Raw genomic sequence first — 17,008 nt, 5'->3', positions numbered from 1 at the left:
AAATTAAACTCATCCAAACATAGTTCCATTCAATTTAATCCAAAAACACATAAATGGGAAAATTACCATTTTGCCCCTGACATTTAACACTTTTTAAATTTAGTCCAAATTGCATAAAACACAAAACATACAAAATTTGCACACATCATGCTTGGGCCGAATCTTCCCCATGCTCATACAAGTCCATGCATTTTATTTATTTCACATTTAAGTCCCTCAAAATTTTATCTTCACAATTTAGCCCAAATTACTCAAATTCATTAAAAATCCAATGGTTGTTATGGCAAAGAACAAGAAGAAAACTAAAGGAGAAATTTGTCCAATAGTAACAAATGGTGCCTCCACAGGTTGACATCCGATCTGGGGTAAGTACGTGATTTCAAATTGCATGTTATAAGCATATGATCCCCCTTTTACTGTTAAATTAAAGTACCATCTCAGCCTTTGCTATCTATGCTTCCTGGTCGCTAGACTCATTCTTCTACTTTACTTCCAGCTACTCTGCTCTGAGCTTAAGAAAGACAGAACATTATCATCTATCACATATCTTTTATTTTCTATCATCAAATAAGAAAAATCACAAGCTATCATCAATAGCAAAACACAAAATCATCATCAAATTCAAAAATTAAAACATGGGCTTTATAGATTTCATAGAAACGATTTCAAAAACGTAAAAATTATCAAAAACCGAGTAAAACACATACCTAATTTGAATTTCCAAAGTGCCGAACCTAGGTTTCTTTTCTTTCTTCTTTTCTTTTTGATGTTTCGACTATGGATGAACAAATGCATGGCTTATTTTATTTTTTTCATGTACTTTTATTATATGTTATTTTATTACTTACTATTTTAACCTTAATTATAAAACATAATAATAAACTAATATATGTCCATAATGGTCCACTCAAGATACTAATGGTTTAGGACCTCCTAATTAACAAACCATAGCAAATAAACACCTTTAACATATAGAAAGCCCCTTTTACTTTTTTTGCGATTTAGCCATTTTTTCCAAATTAAACACTCAAACAGATAAATTAAATTACGAAAATTTCACACATATCAATTCCCATATTATAAGCATAGAAAATAATATTAAAATATTTTTTTTGACTCGAATTTGTGGTCCCAAAACCACTATCCGGCTAGGGTCTAAACCGGGCTGTTACAACTCTCCCCCCTTAAGGATTTTCGTCCCCGAAAATCTTACCGGCAAATAGGTTTGGGTATCTTTCTCTCATAGCATCTTCGGGCTCCCACGTAGCTTCTTCAACTTCGTGTTGATGCCATAAGACTTTTACTAAAGAAGTTCTCTTATTCCGTAATTCTTTCACTTCGCGATCTAAAATTCGAATCGGTTCTTCCTCGTAGGTCATATCAGATCGAATTTCAACCTCAGTGAGAGAAATCACATGTGATGGGTCAGATCGGTACCGTCAAAGCACTGAAATATGAAATACATTATGGATCTTTTCTAACTCCGATGGTAACAACAATCTGTAAGCAGCCGGCCCGATACGTTCTATAACCTCATATGGCCCAATAAATCTCGGACTCAATTTGCCTTTACTACCAAATCTAAGTATTTTCTTCCACGGTGAGACTTTCAAAAATACTTTGTCCCCAATCTGAAACTCAATATCTTTAGGTTTTAAATCTGTGTACGACTTCTGATGATCTGACACAGCTTTCAGACTATCACGAATCACTTTCACTTTCTATTCTGTCTCTTCGATCAAATCGACCCCATGTATTTTATTTTCACTGAGCTCAGTCCAATACAAAGGTGTTCGACATTTACGCCGTACAAAACCTCATAAGGTGCCATTTTGATACTCGATTGATAGCTATTATTATACGCAAATTCAATCAGTGGTAAGTATCGTTCCCATGTACCTTCAAACTCAAGAATGCAACATCTCAACATATCCTCGAGTATCTGAATAATTCTCTCGGATTGACCATCCGTCTGTTGGTGAAAAGCAGTACTAAAGTGTAGTTTCGTACCTAATACATCTTGCCGTTTCTTCCAAACTGCGATGTGAACCTTGGATCTCTATCCGAAACAATAGAAATAGGTACTCTGTGAAATCTCACAATCTGAGAAATATACAATTCAGCAAGTTTATCAAGTGAGTAATCTGTGCGAATCAGAATAAAATGAGCCGACTTAGTTAATCTATCCACAACAACCCAAATTGCATCTTTCTTACTAGGTGACAAAGGCAATCCTGATACAAAATCCATCGTAACTCTGTCCCATTTCCACTCGGGTATCATAATCGGCTGAAGTAACCTAGACGGTACTTGATGCTTGGCTTTAACTTGCTGACAGATTAAATATTTCGAAACAAAGTCAGAGATGTCTCGTTTCATACCAGGCCACCAGTAAAGCTGTTTCAAATCATTATACATTTTCATACTACCTGAATGAACAGATAACCGAATGCTATGAGCTTCATTCAAAATCATTTGAATCAAATCTAAATTTCTCGGGACACACATTCAGTCTTTAAACCTCAAACAACTTTCAAAATCAACTCGAAACTCTGAATCGGTATTCGCATCACAATGGGCCCGTTTTGCTATCAATTCGTTATCAAATTTTTGAGCCTCACAAATCTATTGCAGGAATATCGGTCTAGCTTTTAATTCAGCTAGAATATATCCGTCATCACATGACATCATCTGAGTGTTCATTGCCCGCAAAGTAAATAGGGACTTCCGGCTCAAAGCGTCAGCTACAACATTAGCTTTTCCCGGATGATAATCAATTACAAACTCATAATCTTTCAGTAACTCAAGCCATCTCCATTGTCGTAAATTTAAAACTCTTTGTGACATCAAATACTTCAAGCTCTTATGATCTGTAAATATTCAGCATTTCTCATTGAACAAATAGTGTCGCCAAATTTTTAATGTGAATACTATTGCTGCTAATTCAAGATCATGTGTCGGGTATTTCTTCTCATGTGGTTTCAACTGTCGGGAACCATAAGCTATAACTTTTCCGTCTTGCATCAATACACAACCCAGTCCATTTAGCGATGCATCATTGAAAATCACAAACTCTTTACCCGTTTCAGGTTGAACTAAAATTGGTGCCTCTGTTAACAGTGCTTTCAACTGTTTGAAACTCTGTTGACACTTATCAATCCACTCGAATTTCACATCTTTTTGAAGTAATCGAGTTATCGGTACTGTAATCATCAAGAATCCTTTTACAAATCTCCGATAGTATCCCACTAATCCCAGAAAACTTCTGATCTCAAATACATTTTTCGGTGGTTTCCAATCCACAATTGCAGATGCTTGCTCAGATCAACTCTGATGCTTTCCACTGAAACGATATGACCCAAAAATCTGACTTCCCGAAGCCAAAATTCACATTCGCTGAATTTAGCATATAACTGTTTATCTCTCAAAGTCTATAACACAATTCTTAAATGTTCAGTATTCTCTGTCTCATCACGAGAATAGATCAGAATAAAATCAATGAACACAACAATGAATCTGTCTAAATACGGTTTGAGAATACGATTCATTTAATCCATAAATATCGCAGGAGCGTTAGTCAAACCAAAAGGCATAACTAAAAATTCATAGTGATCTTACCATGTTCTAAAAGCAGTCTTCGGTATATCTAAATCTCTAACTCCTAACTGATAGTAGCCCGATCTCAAATCAATCTTTGAAAGTACCGTAGCCCCTTTCAAGTGATAAATAAGTCGTCAATCCTGGGCAATCCTGGGCAGAGGATATTTGTTCTTTATAGTCACTTTGTTCAACTGACGATAATCAATACACATTCTCATCGTGCCATCTTTCTTTCTCATAAATAAAACTGGAGCACCCCAATGTGAGAAACTAGGTCTAGCAAACCCTCTATCTGTCAAATCTTGCAACTAAACTTTAATTCTTTCAATTCGGTCGAAGCCATTCTGTACGGAGCTATCGAAATCAGAGTTGTCCCAGGCACTAATTCAATACCAAACTCAACCTCTCGGATCGGAGGCAAACTCGGTAACTCTTCCAGAAACACATCAGGAAACTCACAAACAACAGGCAGTGTTTATAATTTCTTACTTGTCACATTCGAATCGATCACATGAGAAAAATAGGCTTCGCATCCCTTTTTCACATAATTCAGAGCTTTCATTGCAGATATCACTGATGGCAACCTGTTCAGATCACTAGACTCAATGCGGATTACCTCATCATTCTTGCATCTCAAATCAATAGTTTTCCGTTTGCAATTCACAATAGCATCATGTGAAGTTAGCCAATCCATACCCAAAATTAAATAAAATTCATCGAATGGAAACAACATCAAATCAGTCGAAAAACATGAATCTCGAATCATCAACGGACAATTCTTATACACCTTATCAACCAAGACGCACCTACCCAGGGGGTTCGATACTCTAATTACAAATTCAGTAGACTCTATAGGCAAAGTCTTACTGGATACTAAAGTCTCACATACATAAGAATGATTCGATCCAGGATCAATCAATGCAATAACAGTAGTATCATAAATGAGGAAAGTACCACTAATGACATCTGGAGAAGATGCTTCTTCGCGAGCGCAAATAGCGTATGCTCGAGCAGGAGCTCTGGCCTCAGACCTCACAGCTGTATCCTTTGTCGTTCTCTGACTTCCACTCACATTTCCGATACCTCTGGATGGCCTCCCTCTAGCTACTGTATTACTCGATCTCATATTATGTACTGTAGCTTGTTCAGCCAACTCAGGACAATCACGGATAAAATGATCTACTGATCCACATCTAAAACAAGCTTGATTATTTAACCTACAACTTTTCAAATGTCTTTTACCACAATGCTTGCACTTAGGTCGATCGGATCGAACATTTCCAACACTTCCAACAGAAGTAGCTGGAGCTTTGAAGCTCGAATGCAATCTAGCACGGTCTCTGTTCAAATGTCCCACATTAGCCTTTGAACAGCTAAAATCATCTCGAAATTTCTTTGATGCAGACAAAAATGATTTACTCAAGAATCTCTTTCTTGCATCTCTAGCTTCTGATTCAGCTTTCCTCTTCTCTTTACCTAGTTCTTCGGCTTTACATGCTCGATCAACGAGCACAACAAACTCTTTGATCTCTAAAATCCTGACTAACAGACGGAAATCTTCATTTAAACCATCTTCGAATCTTTTACACATTATTTCTTCTGCTGATACGCATTCTCGCGCACATCGACTCAGTCGAATAAATTCACGCTCATATTCTGTAACAGACATACGGCCCTGCTTAAGCTCAAGAAACTCCTTCTGCTTTTAATCAATAAATCTCTTACTCATATACTTCTTTCGGAATTCAGATTGAAAGAAATCTTAGGTAATTCGCTCTTTTGGAACAACAGAAATCAAAGTTTTCCACCATTGATAAGCTGCATCTCTCAGCAAAGAAACGGAACATTTAACACATCCGTCGGAAGTACAAGACATTTCATCGAATACTCGGATGGTATTCTCGAGCCAAAATTCAACTCTCTCAGCATCTTCATCATTGGTGGCCTTGAACTCTTCGGCCCCATATTTTCAGATTTTATCGACAGGAAGCTTATTTGTCGAAATCAGATTCATAAACAAGAGGTACAATAGAAGTCTGAAGTGGATTAGGCGGGGGTGGGGGTTGTTGACCAGCCAGATTTGTTCGTACGAACTCCGTGAACCGCTCGTTCATCATTTGGAAGAAGGTTTCCTTAGCCTCTCCCTCTTGGTTACTTGCAGAAGGGCTAGAATCAGATTGCACTGCCCCTTGTGTAGGAGCGGGTGCATTAATTTCCACATCATCTGCTACGGCTCTATCGGGATCCATTTACTATACGAAAACACATTTGCGAATATCAGGAATCATCACACTATCGCAGTATAAAATATGGCATGTATAGCTAGACTCACGCGCTACGCTAGTCCTAAAATCAACTAAACCGTAGCTCTGATGCCAATTAAATGTAACACCCCTTACCCGTATCCATCGTCAAATTAGGGTTACGAGGCATTACCGACAAAACATAGCTCAAAATAGGCATTCATTACATTTCATGGTTCGTATTACAATCACATCAATACACATGATTTTATATTTAAATAAAAAATATCATACGACTTATAAATCGAAACAAATTCATATAAATTATTATGCATATCAAATCAATTGATCAACTAAAACCCAACCATGCTATATTTCCATTAATACATGAACTATTCATGCTTCACAATAAAACAACTTTACTTTATAAGTATAATATTCAAAACATACTAACATTACATATATGATATTCCAATACCTAGTTTATAATCAAATCTATTTCGTTTTATAAACAAAGTGTACATATTACAACATTTATTCGTAAGACATTTTTAATGTTCACTTGACTTTTATTCGCCAATTTCCATGTACTTAGCCGAATCAAAATATAACACTTCCATATGCTTTTAATCATGCCCAATTTCATTCACACAACCAAACTAACATATCTCATATTTGGTCAATTAATAAAACTTTCATATAACATTTATTCGGCTAGCCAATAAATCTATTATTATGACATTTGTATACCTAACCACAGCAGAGCATATCATTGATATGTATATGAATATTTTACTTAGCATATGCGAATATATCATCAACTTATATTTTCGTACCTAATTAGTTAACTACAAACCAAACAATTGAATACATACTTAATCAATCATGACAACATTCAATACATAATATGATTATGAAATTATGATACAAACCAAATCACATACTTCTCATTATGAATCCAAAGCCTTAGCCGAATATACATATACGTATTAAATATCACTTAATGATATGACTTAAATACCATTGTCGAATCATAAATAACTTATGACAATCACTTATAATTTATCACATGACCAAATACTTAAATTATATTATTAACAACGTTCAATTTGAATCATGTTTCAATTTATGCATCTCTATAATAAGTCATTAACAATCCATAACCCAAACACATTCAACAATCACATGTATCAAGCTTTCCAAATGAACTAATCATAGGCAATATATAATTACTTCATGCCAAAACATATATATATCATGACCAAACCTATATAAATCAAGCATTAAAATATATCCATTATATCAAAAGCATAGAAACTATGCTTAACCAAAATAATAAGCCAATTTCGCATAGCTCATATTTACATATCCCAAAATCAAACATTTTAACTAGACTATACATGCCATAAGTTCAAATTCAAACTTAATAAAATACCGAAAATAGTCGATAATGTTATGAACTTCTTTAACGATCCCTGAGCTCATAACCGACTACCAAAATCTATAAAACCAAGAGCAAACATGCACACACATTAAGCTTTCACAGCTTAGTAAGTCATACGTAAATATTAATCAAATGAACATTAACACTAAATCAACTAACTGAATCAATCCAAACCTTAACTAAATATACACATATCGCACTCACAAGTTTATATATTATCAAATATACATTAGCATTTTAACCTCTTATGATAGAATGCACAAGTACTCAAGAACATATATAATTCTCACTTTTAATATCACATATACATCATTTGGCCGAATGTATATATTCATATATGCATACACATAGTTCACATTAATATATATAATATTTATATCATCAATTCAAACATCCAACTTACCATATTTTCATAACTTTGTATGAATACATACCTTTGCGTTTTTAACTCGATTTTTATACTCGCTTTTAACTTATTATTGCCCATTGAACCATTCGGAATTAAAAAGGATACTCGGATAATCAAGCATTTTGTACAACACCAAAGTCCCAGACGTGGTCTTATATGTAATTACATATCGATGCCACTGTTCCAGACAAGGTCTTACACGTATGTCACAAGTCGATGCCACTGTCCCAGACGTGATCTTATACGATTACACATGACGGAATCCTATGTCATGACATAAGTATCCTAGCATTTAGTCCAAATTGCACAAAACAAAAAACTTGCAAAATTTGCACACATTATGCTTGGGCCAAATCTTCCTCATGCTCATACAAGTCCATGCATTTTATTTATTTCACATTTAAGTCTCTCAAAATTTTATTTTCACAATTTAGCCCAAATTACTCAAATTCATTAAAAATCCAAAGACAAAACATTATCATCTATCACATATCTTTTATTTTCTATCATCAAATAACAGAAATCACAAGCTATCATCAATAGCAAAACACAAAATCATCATCAAATTCAAAAATTAAAACATGGGCTTTATAGATTTCGTAGCAACGATCTCAAAAACGTAAAAATTATCAAAAACCGAGTAAAACACATACCTAATTTGAATTTCCAAAGTGCTGAACCTAGGTTTCTTTTTTTTCTTCTTTTCTTTTTGATGTTTCGGCTATGGATGAACAAATGCATGGCTTATTTTGTTTTTTTCATGTACTTTTATTATATGTTATTTTATTACTTACTATTTTAACCTTAATTATAAAACATAATAATAAACTAATATATGTCCATAATGGTCCACTCAAGATAATAATGGTTTAATAGCATTATAAGGACCTCCTAATTAACAAACCATAGCAAATAAACACCTTTAACATATAGAAAGCCTCTTTTACTTTTTATGTGATTTAGCCCTTTTTCCAAATTAAGTACTCAAACAGATAAATTAAATTATGAAAATTTCACACATATCAATTCTCATATTATAAGCACAGAAAATAATATTAAAATATTTTTCTAACTCGGATTTTGGTCTCGAAACCACTGTCCGACTAGGGTCTAAACCGGGTTGTTACATAAAAGGCTCAAACGGTCCAAACAAGAGTTGCCTAAATCATTCTCAACATTCCATGCTTCTTAGGATTTCGCCTCAAGAAACTACTAAGTCAATTCTAGAGACTTAAAGTTTCATGCATGCTTACTTTTCTTAAAAAACTAAAAATTTTATGGTACGATTTGCATATTTTATTAAAAATGCATTTATATCATTGTTCAGCTAACATAACAATTTATTGAAATAATAGAACTTTATTTATACTAAATTTTAGCAAACTTAAAAAAATTTCAAATTATTGAACAAAGTATGTCCTAATCATAATTAAAAGAACTATTTATTCTGAGTTGAAATAATTTCAATTTTTCGGTCCCCTGCCTAAAATGAACAATGTCCTCATTGTTTAAAGTAAATAGATACTATACACCAGGTAGGATTCTAGAAAAGAGGAGATGAGTCAATTTGATTGCTTAAGTACCAAGCTCTTTTGAAATCCAATCCTAGACATGTATATATCTATTGCCACACTTTATACTTCGCGACTTGTTAAATTTTATTAATGATTTTCATCTCTTGTTTTATTATGCAAAAATTCCTAATTAACTTTATCCTAAAATAACCTAAGAACATAAATAAAATAAAGTCGAGATCCTCTCTTTATTTATTTATAGATCCTTCCGAATTCGACTCATCTTTTGCTCCGTCATTATTGTCTTTGCTTGAATCGCTTCGCTCCTTTTTCAATAATGGGCTTTATGGTTCAAATATGTAATCTGGAAACGCAGGCACAAAAATAAATGGGTCATTGTAAATTTTCGTAAGAGCACTTCTCATCGAGTCATCCCTTATATTTGAGTATTTCCAGTAAGTTTGTTGCTGTCACTGCATAAGTTGCATTATGTCCATTAACTTTGAAAGCTCGAAGATCTGGGCGAGGTGGTTGAGCTTTGAACATTGAAGTCTCGATATCAGGTTCAGCTTCTGGTTCCATTGATTCCACCTTATCAGAGACTTCAGCTGATTACACTGGCTCGATCTCTATGGGATCTTCTTCTTCTTCTTTTTTGGGATCCTCACTTTCTTCAACTCGTTGCTGTAGAACAGAGTCTCCAGCCATTCAATAGAGGTCCCAATCTGTGATTGTGCCCTGGCTATAGCCTGTCTTCTTTACGTTTGCAAGAATTTTAGCTTTCAAGCACAGAATTGTTATCGTAAAGGGAAAGTAAGCTAGGCCAGAACGTGAACGTCTAACGGCACAATTTCGCATTTCCCTCAGGATGATTTTTATCAATGGTCTTTCTAGTTAAAATCGTGTATAATAAGACCATTCACTCTAATGAGATTGTATTCCCATGTGAGCTAGGCATAAGGCTGAATCGGATGAAGTAGAACCATACCTTTGTGAGTGGTGTCAAATATTCTCTTCGACAAGTGTGGATTCCTTGCTTTGACACAATCCACTTAAAACCTGGAACTGGAAGTTCCTTGAGAATTGCTCACAAATTTTCAGACTTTATATTTCTCATCAAGGAGGAATATTCGTTGTTTTCGAAATAAGGCAATTCAAAGAACTCATTAATAGGGTTTGAAGTTATTGGTACCTTGATTCTGCGAACTGGAACTTCCGTCAACTTGCTTGAGGTTAAATTCACATAGAATTCACATACTACCTCCTCATCCACACTAGGTCTCTTCTCACAAAACAACTCCCAATTGAGAGTTTCAGCAACCTGACGAATACGTGCCATAAAACCAATATAGTTGCTTTCTTTCAATGTGAAACCTTTCTCATGATGCATCTGCTGATTCTTGAAGATACTCTCGTATCTTGTTTTAGCTTCTTCACAGTGGAACTTATTTTGTGATTCATCAATTTGGGTAGATATTCGAGTTCTCTTGCGAGGCATGATTAACCTAATCATAAGATAGTAACAATTATTTTCTAAAAAATTTAATTAATATAAAATATTAATAATTCAATAAATTGAAAATTTAGATAATAAAATTAAAATTTAAGAGAAAAATTGATCTTACCACCTTTTTTTTAAAAATTAAGAGCTTTTAAGAATAATAATTTTGAATAAAAAAATGGCAAATTAAAATAGGTTGAGGGGTTTTTAGCCAAGAATGGGCAAAAGGGTGGTGTGCCGCTCGGGTATGTAAGGTAGCAACGCGCAGCAGGGGATGGATGTGAGCAGCGTGCAAATCGTTGAGCAGGCCTGGTGTGGGCGCGCGTGGGGTGCTGCTGACCGATCAGCTGGGTGATGCTATAGCTAGGGAATTGTTAGCAGGTTTCGGCACTTAAGGGTTTTGGTGTTTTTGGAGGGAATGGTGTATGAATGAAAAAAAAAAGAATAGATGGGTGGAATTTATAGTGAAAGGAGTAGGAGCTAGAGTAGAATTCTTTAAAATTCTAAGTTCTAATTCTACTCAATGTAAATAACTATTAATAATTAATATAATGCATATTAAATTATTATTTGCTATTAATTTATTAAGATAAAAACTTATCGAATAAGATATGATTAAATTAAAATTAATCCTAACTCTAAATAAAGTGATAATAATTAATATATATTATAATGAATATAATTATATATTAATAATTATCATCTTTTTTCTTTTCTTTTTATTGAACTAAAACATTTATTCTAGATGCTTTTTGAAAATATTTACAAAAAGAGGCATCTAATTTTTAATATTTACTGAAAGCGACCAAAATTTTAAAAATAATTCAATTAAGTTTCTAGACTTAATGAAAATTCAAAATTGAGTTGCAACATAAAACTTGGATGAAAATTGACCCTTTTATTTGAAAAACTAAAAATTTATTTTGTCATGTAGGGAACAATTTCTTGGGAAATTATGTTAAAATCAATCCCCAAGAAAGATTGGAGAGGTCACAAGCGATCTTGCTTAAGTTCCAATCTCCTAGATAGAATTTATTTAAACATACTAATCCGAAAATATACCCTAAATCATTTATTCAAACAGAAAAATAAGAAAAATTAAATATCTGATAAAATGAACGAGATTTGATTCTGTTCAATTTTATCTCCCTAGTAATGTTTCAAACATTAAGCATTAACTCGAAAATTACCTCCCTTACCTTGAAGTTCAACAACTTCTTATGGATAGACTCGATGAATCATAAATGGACCGAACCAACGTGATTTTAACTTATGTAGAAAGAACCTTAATCTGGAATTGAATAATAAGACTTGCTGACCTGCTTCAAATTCTCGAACTCGAATGTGCTTGTCATGCCATTTCTTGAGTCTCTCCTTAAGTAATTTGGCATTCTCGTATGAAGACATTTGGAATTCTTCTAACTCATTATGTTGAAGCATCCGTTTCTCTTTGGCATTTTTAAGATCCAAGTTGAGTCATTGGAGAGCCTAGTAATCTTTGTGTTCAAACTCCAATGGTAGATGGTAGGCTTTCCCAAAGACTAACCTATAGGGTGACATCCCTAAAGGTGTCTTGTATGTTATTCTGTAAGCCCATAAAGCATCATCCAGTCTTTTGGACCAATCTTGTCGGTTCGGGCAAACTACCTTCTCAAGTATGCCTTTGATCTCCTTGTTTGCCAGTTCAGCTTGCCCATTCATCTGCGGATGGTAAGCTGTAGCGACCTTGTGTTTCACTCCATGTTTATCTATAACCATTTCAACCACTTGTTCACAAAATGGGACCTTTCATCACTGATGATGGCTCTTGGGGTTGTGAACACATGTTTCTGCAAAAACTTCATTACAACCTTAGCCTCGTTTGTCGGATATGCCTTTGCCTCAACCCACTTAGACACATAGTCTACTGCTAGTAATATGTACTTTTGACCAAAAGACGGAGGGAAAGGACCGAGAAAGTCAATACCCCAAACATCAGATAACTCTACCTCAATGATGTTTGTTCGAGGCAACTCATTTCTATTGTTGACATTTCCGACCCTTTGACATCGATCACAACTCTTTACGTAAACATATGCATCTTTTAATAGTGTTGGCCAAAAGAATCCGGCTTGCAATACCTTGGCTACAGTACGTGTACCTCTGAAGTGTCCCCCACTCGGAGCTGAGTGACAATGGTATAAAATATTATGTACTTCATCTTTTGCCACGCATCTCCTGATCATTTGATCTGCACACTTTTTAAAAAAATACGGTTCTTCCCAGAAATAGTACTTCACATCGTGAAGAAACTTTTTCTTTTGATGATACGTCTTATCAATCGGCATCAAACCATAAGCTAAAAAATTAGCAATATCAGCAAACCAAGGGGTATTATGGACATGATTTACCTTCAGTATGTGTTCATCTGGAAACATCTCTCGAATTGGTATAAGAAGAGAGTTCCCTTCTTGTGGCTCCAATCTAGATAAGTAGTCTGCTACTTGGTTTTCCACTCCTTTTCGTTCTTGAATTTTTAGATCGAACTCTTGAAGTAGAAGTACCCATCGGATCAGTCTCGGCTTAACGTCTTTCTTGGCAAGTAAATACTTAATTACCGAGTGGTTTATATAAACAGACACTTCGGTACCTACAAGATAATATCGAAACTTTCAATAGCAAACACAATAGTAAGTAACTCTTTTTCTATTACCGTGTAATTCAGTTGAGATCTTGTCAAAGTCTAACTTGCATAGTAGATGGGATGAAAAACTTTGTTTCTTCACTGACCTATGATAGCTCCGATCGCGAAGTCACTTGCGTCACACATCAATTCAAATGGCAAACCCCAGTCCAGTGTAGGTGTCGAGATTAACCGACTCTTCAAATCGTTGAAAGCTCTTAAGCACTCCTCATCAAATTTAAATGTCGTGTCCTTCTCTAATAATTTGCATAAGGGTTTAGCAACTTTGGAGAAGTCATTGATGAATCTTCTATAACATCTACCTTTACAGATATTGAAGGTAGGAGTTTCTTAATAACATTTACCTTTATTTTATCTACCTCAATTCCATGTTTTGTTATCTGATGCCCTAGAACAATACCTTCTCGTACCATGAAATGACACTTTTCCCAGTTAAGTACAAGGTTTGTTTCTTCGCATCGCCTTAGTACCTTGGCTAGATTGGTAAGACAATCATCATATGTATCTCTGAGTACTGAAAAATCATCCATAAAAACTTCCAAATATTTCTCAACCATGTTAGTAAAAATAGACATCATACATCTTTGAAATGTTGCAGGTGCATTACATAAACCAAATGGCATTCGCCTAAATGCAAATGTATCGTACGGGCAGGTGAATGTTGTCTTGTTTTGATCTTCCTATGCTACTGTAATATGATTATACCCCGAGTATTCATCGAGAAAATAGTAATAGTTTTGCCTTGCGCGTCTATCCAACATCTGGTCTAAAAATGGCAAAGGAAAGTGATCTTTCCTAGTTGCCTTGTTCAGCTTTCGAAAATCAAAGCAAATTCTTCATCCCGTAACCGTTCTAGTCAGTATTAACTCATTATTCTCATTTTCAATGACCGTGATATCTCCTTTCTTTGGCACGCACTGGACTGGACTTACCCATGAACTATTTGAGATTGGGTAAATTATACCCGCATCTAACCACTTGATGATTTCTTTCTTGACTACATCCTTCCTTATGGGGTTCAGTCTTCGTTGTCCATCAATCGTCCCTTTTTCGCCATCTTCTAAGATAATCTTGTACTTGCATACAGATAGACTAATTTCGTGAATCTCGACTATGGTCCATCTGACAGCCTTCTTGAATTGTTTCAACACCAGGATGAGTTTCTCTTCTTACTCAGTAGTTAATTTTGCTGAAACAATCATAGGCATAGTAGAAGAGTTACCTAAATAAACATATTTCAAATGTGAGTGAACTACCTTCAGTTCTAATTTAGGTGGCTCCTCGATTGACGCTTTTGGTTGGGCATAATCCCTTTTCTCTAACTCCAAATGTTCAAAGCGGGATTGCAGATTAAATCCTCTTTGATTAGCTTCTAACAAAGCTAAGTATTCATCCTCCTCTTCATCATTTGGAGGATTTGATGTCAAAATTTGTTCCAATGGGTCCTCAACATAATTGAGTTCCTTCTCCACAATTAAATCCTCTAAAGCGGACACTGCAAAACAATAATCAATTGTGCCAGGAAATTGCATAAACTTAAAAACGTTAAATGTTACCTGATCATCCTGAACACGCATAGTAAGCTCATTCTTCTGCACATCAATAAGGGTTCGTCTGGTTGCTAAGAATGGTCTTCCTAGGATGATTGGCACCTCTTTGTCTACTTCAAAGTCTAGAATCACAAAGTCAGCAGGAAAGATAAATTTGTCTACACGTACCAATACGTCATCGATTTTTCCTTCTGGATGTGCTAAGGATCGATCTGCTAATTGAAGTGTAACCGTAGTAGGTCTAACTTCACCTATCCCCAACTTCCTAAATATTAACATGGGTATCAAGTTGATACTCGTACCTAAGCCATATAGTGCCTTACCACAATATGTTGCTCCAATATTGCAAGGTATGGTAAAACATCCAGGATCCTTCAATTTGGGGGGTAGTTTGTCTTAAAGATATGCACTGCATTTCTTCGTTAGGGTTACCGACTCAAATTCTCCAAGCCTTCAATTTTTTAGACAAGATATCCTTCATGAATTTGACGTAGTTCTACATTTGTTCAAGTGCTTCAACCAACGAGATGTTGATATGAAGTTGCTTGAGTACGTCTAGGAACTTCTTGAATTGAATTTCCTGCTTCTGCGTCTAAAGCCTTTAAGGGTAGGGTGGTGGAGGTTTCTTTACTGGAACGGGTTGATTCGTTTTCTATGGCAATTATGTATCTAACGGAGTTATTAGTTGATCAGACTTAGTTGGTTCAGAAGTTACCTCGTCAGATTTTACAGATTCAATTTTCGGTGAAACTGGAATTTCAACACTCGGTTCAACTTCCTCTAAGTCTTGAGCGTTAACTGGCTCCTTCTCAACTTCAACAAAATTGGGCTCTAAAATCTTTCCTCTCCTCAATGTTAACGCTTTAAAATGCCCATTCCCTGGATTCCTCGAATTCTTCGTATCACTAGGTAAAGCACCTTGTGGTCGATTTCTGAGTTCAGTTGCAAGCTGGCCCACTTGATTCTCCAAATTCCTTAGAGAGGAATCATTTTTCACCATGTATGCCTTCAATAGATTCTCTAGGCTATTGGATAGTTCAGCTTGGGTTGGTTTCTGAGTTTGTTGGGAAAAACTAGGTGGCTAGGTCGATCTAGGTTGGACATAATTGTTACTGGTTCCTGCCCCTTGGTTACTCCAGGAAAAATTAGGTGTTTTCGCCATGATAGGTTATAGAAATTGGATTGTAGCCCTTGCCTTCCTCGGTTTTGGTTCTGGTTACCCATGTAATACACAGATTCTAGGTTCGATGGACATTCTTTAAACAAATTTCCTTTCCCACAATAAACACAGGCTACATTTTCAAATTGATTCAGTGGCTGTGCTGCAAAACTATTACACCCATTAGTATTAAGATTTTTTAACATTGAGGATATTGATGATACTTGAGATACAAGTGAAGTAAGAGCGTCTACTTCATGTATTTCAATGACTCGTCTTCCTCACCTTGCTCGATTGGTTGGCCACTGATAATTGTTGCTGGAAATCCTCTCAATGATTTCATAAGCCTCATTATAAGACTTAGAAAGGAGAGTACCATTAGCAGAAGCGCCCGCTACCATCCTCGTGTGAGCATTGAGACCAGTATAAAATGTCTCAAGTTATATGCAATGTGGGATTCCATGATAAGGGCACTTTCGTAATAATTCTTTGTACCTTTCCCATGTCTCATACAATGAATCATCATCCATTTTTTGGAAAGCAGTGATCTCGTTCCTCAACTTAGCATTCTTGCTAGGCAGGAAATACTTCATAAGGAATTTTTCTGCCAACTCTTGCCATGTTGAAATTGACTTTGGAGGTAATGAGTTCAACCAAGCTTGAGCTCTGTCCCTTAGTGAATATGGGAACAACTTCAATCGTAATGCATCTTCAGGTACTCCGGCTAACTTGAAAGAATCGCTCACCACCATAACAGTCTTAAGTGTAGGTGACTATCTTCGGTAGGCATTCCACTGAATTGGCCCACTGTCTGAAGCATCTGACACATGACTGGCTTCAACTCGAACTATTGTGCCTCAATTTCGGGTCTCCTAATACTCGGATTAAGATCATGAAATACTGGT

The 17,008-nt window shown here is 35.4% G+C and overlaps 1 non-coding gene across 1 annotated transcript; it reads left to right on the top strand.

Annotated features, from left to right (window-relative positions):
* The first annotated feature begins 16,559 nt into the window (after nt 1-16,559).
* Nucleotides 16,560-16,666, top strand: LOC128039447 (small nucleolar RNA R71). The gene has a single exon (XR_008193950.1). It is a non-coding gene; the product is annotated as a small nucleolar RNA R71 (small nucleolar RNA).
* Nucleotides 16,667-17,008: the final 342 nt, after the last annotated feature.

This window comes from Gossypium raimondii, chromosome 2, assembly GCF_025698545.1.
Source record: "Gossypium raimondii isolate GPD5lz chromosome 2, ASM2569854v1, whole genome shotgun sequence".
NCBI classification, from domain to species: domain Eukaryota; kingdom Viridiplantae; phylum Streptophyta; class Magnoliopsida; order Malvales; family Malvaceae; genus Gossypium; species Gossypium raimondii.
The sequence above is the reverse complement of the archived record's forward strand: the minus strand, read 5'-3'. Positions and strand labels throughout refer to the sequence as shown.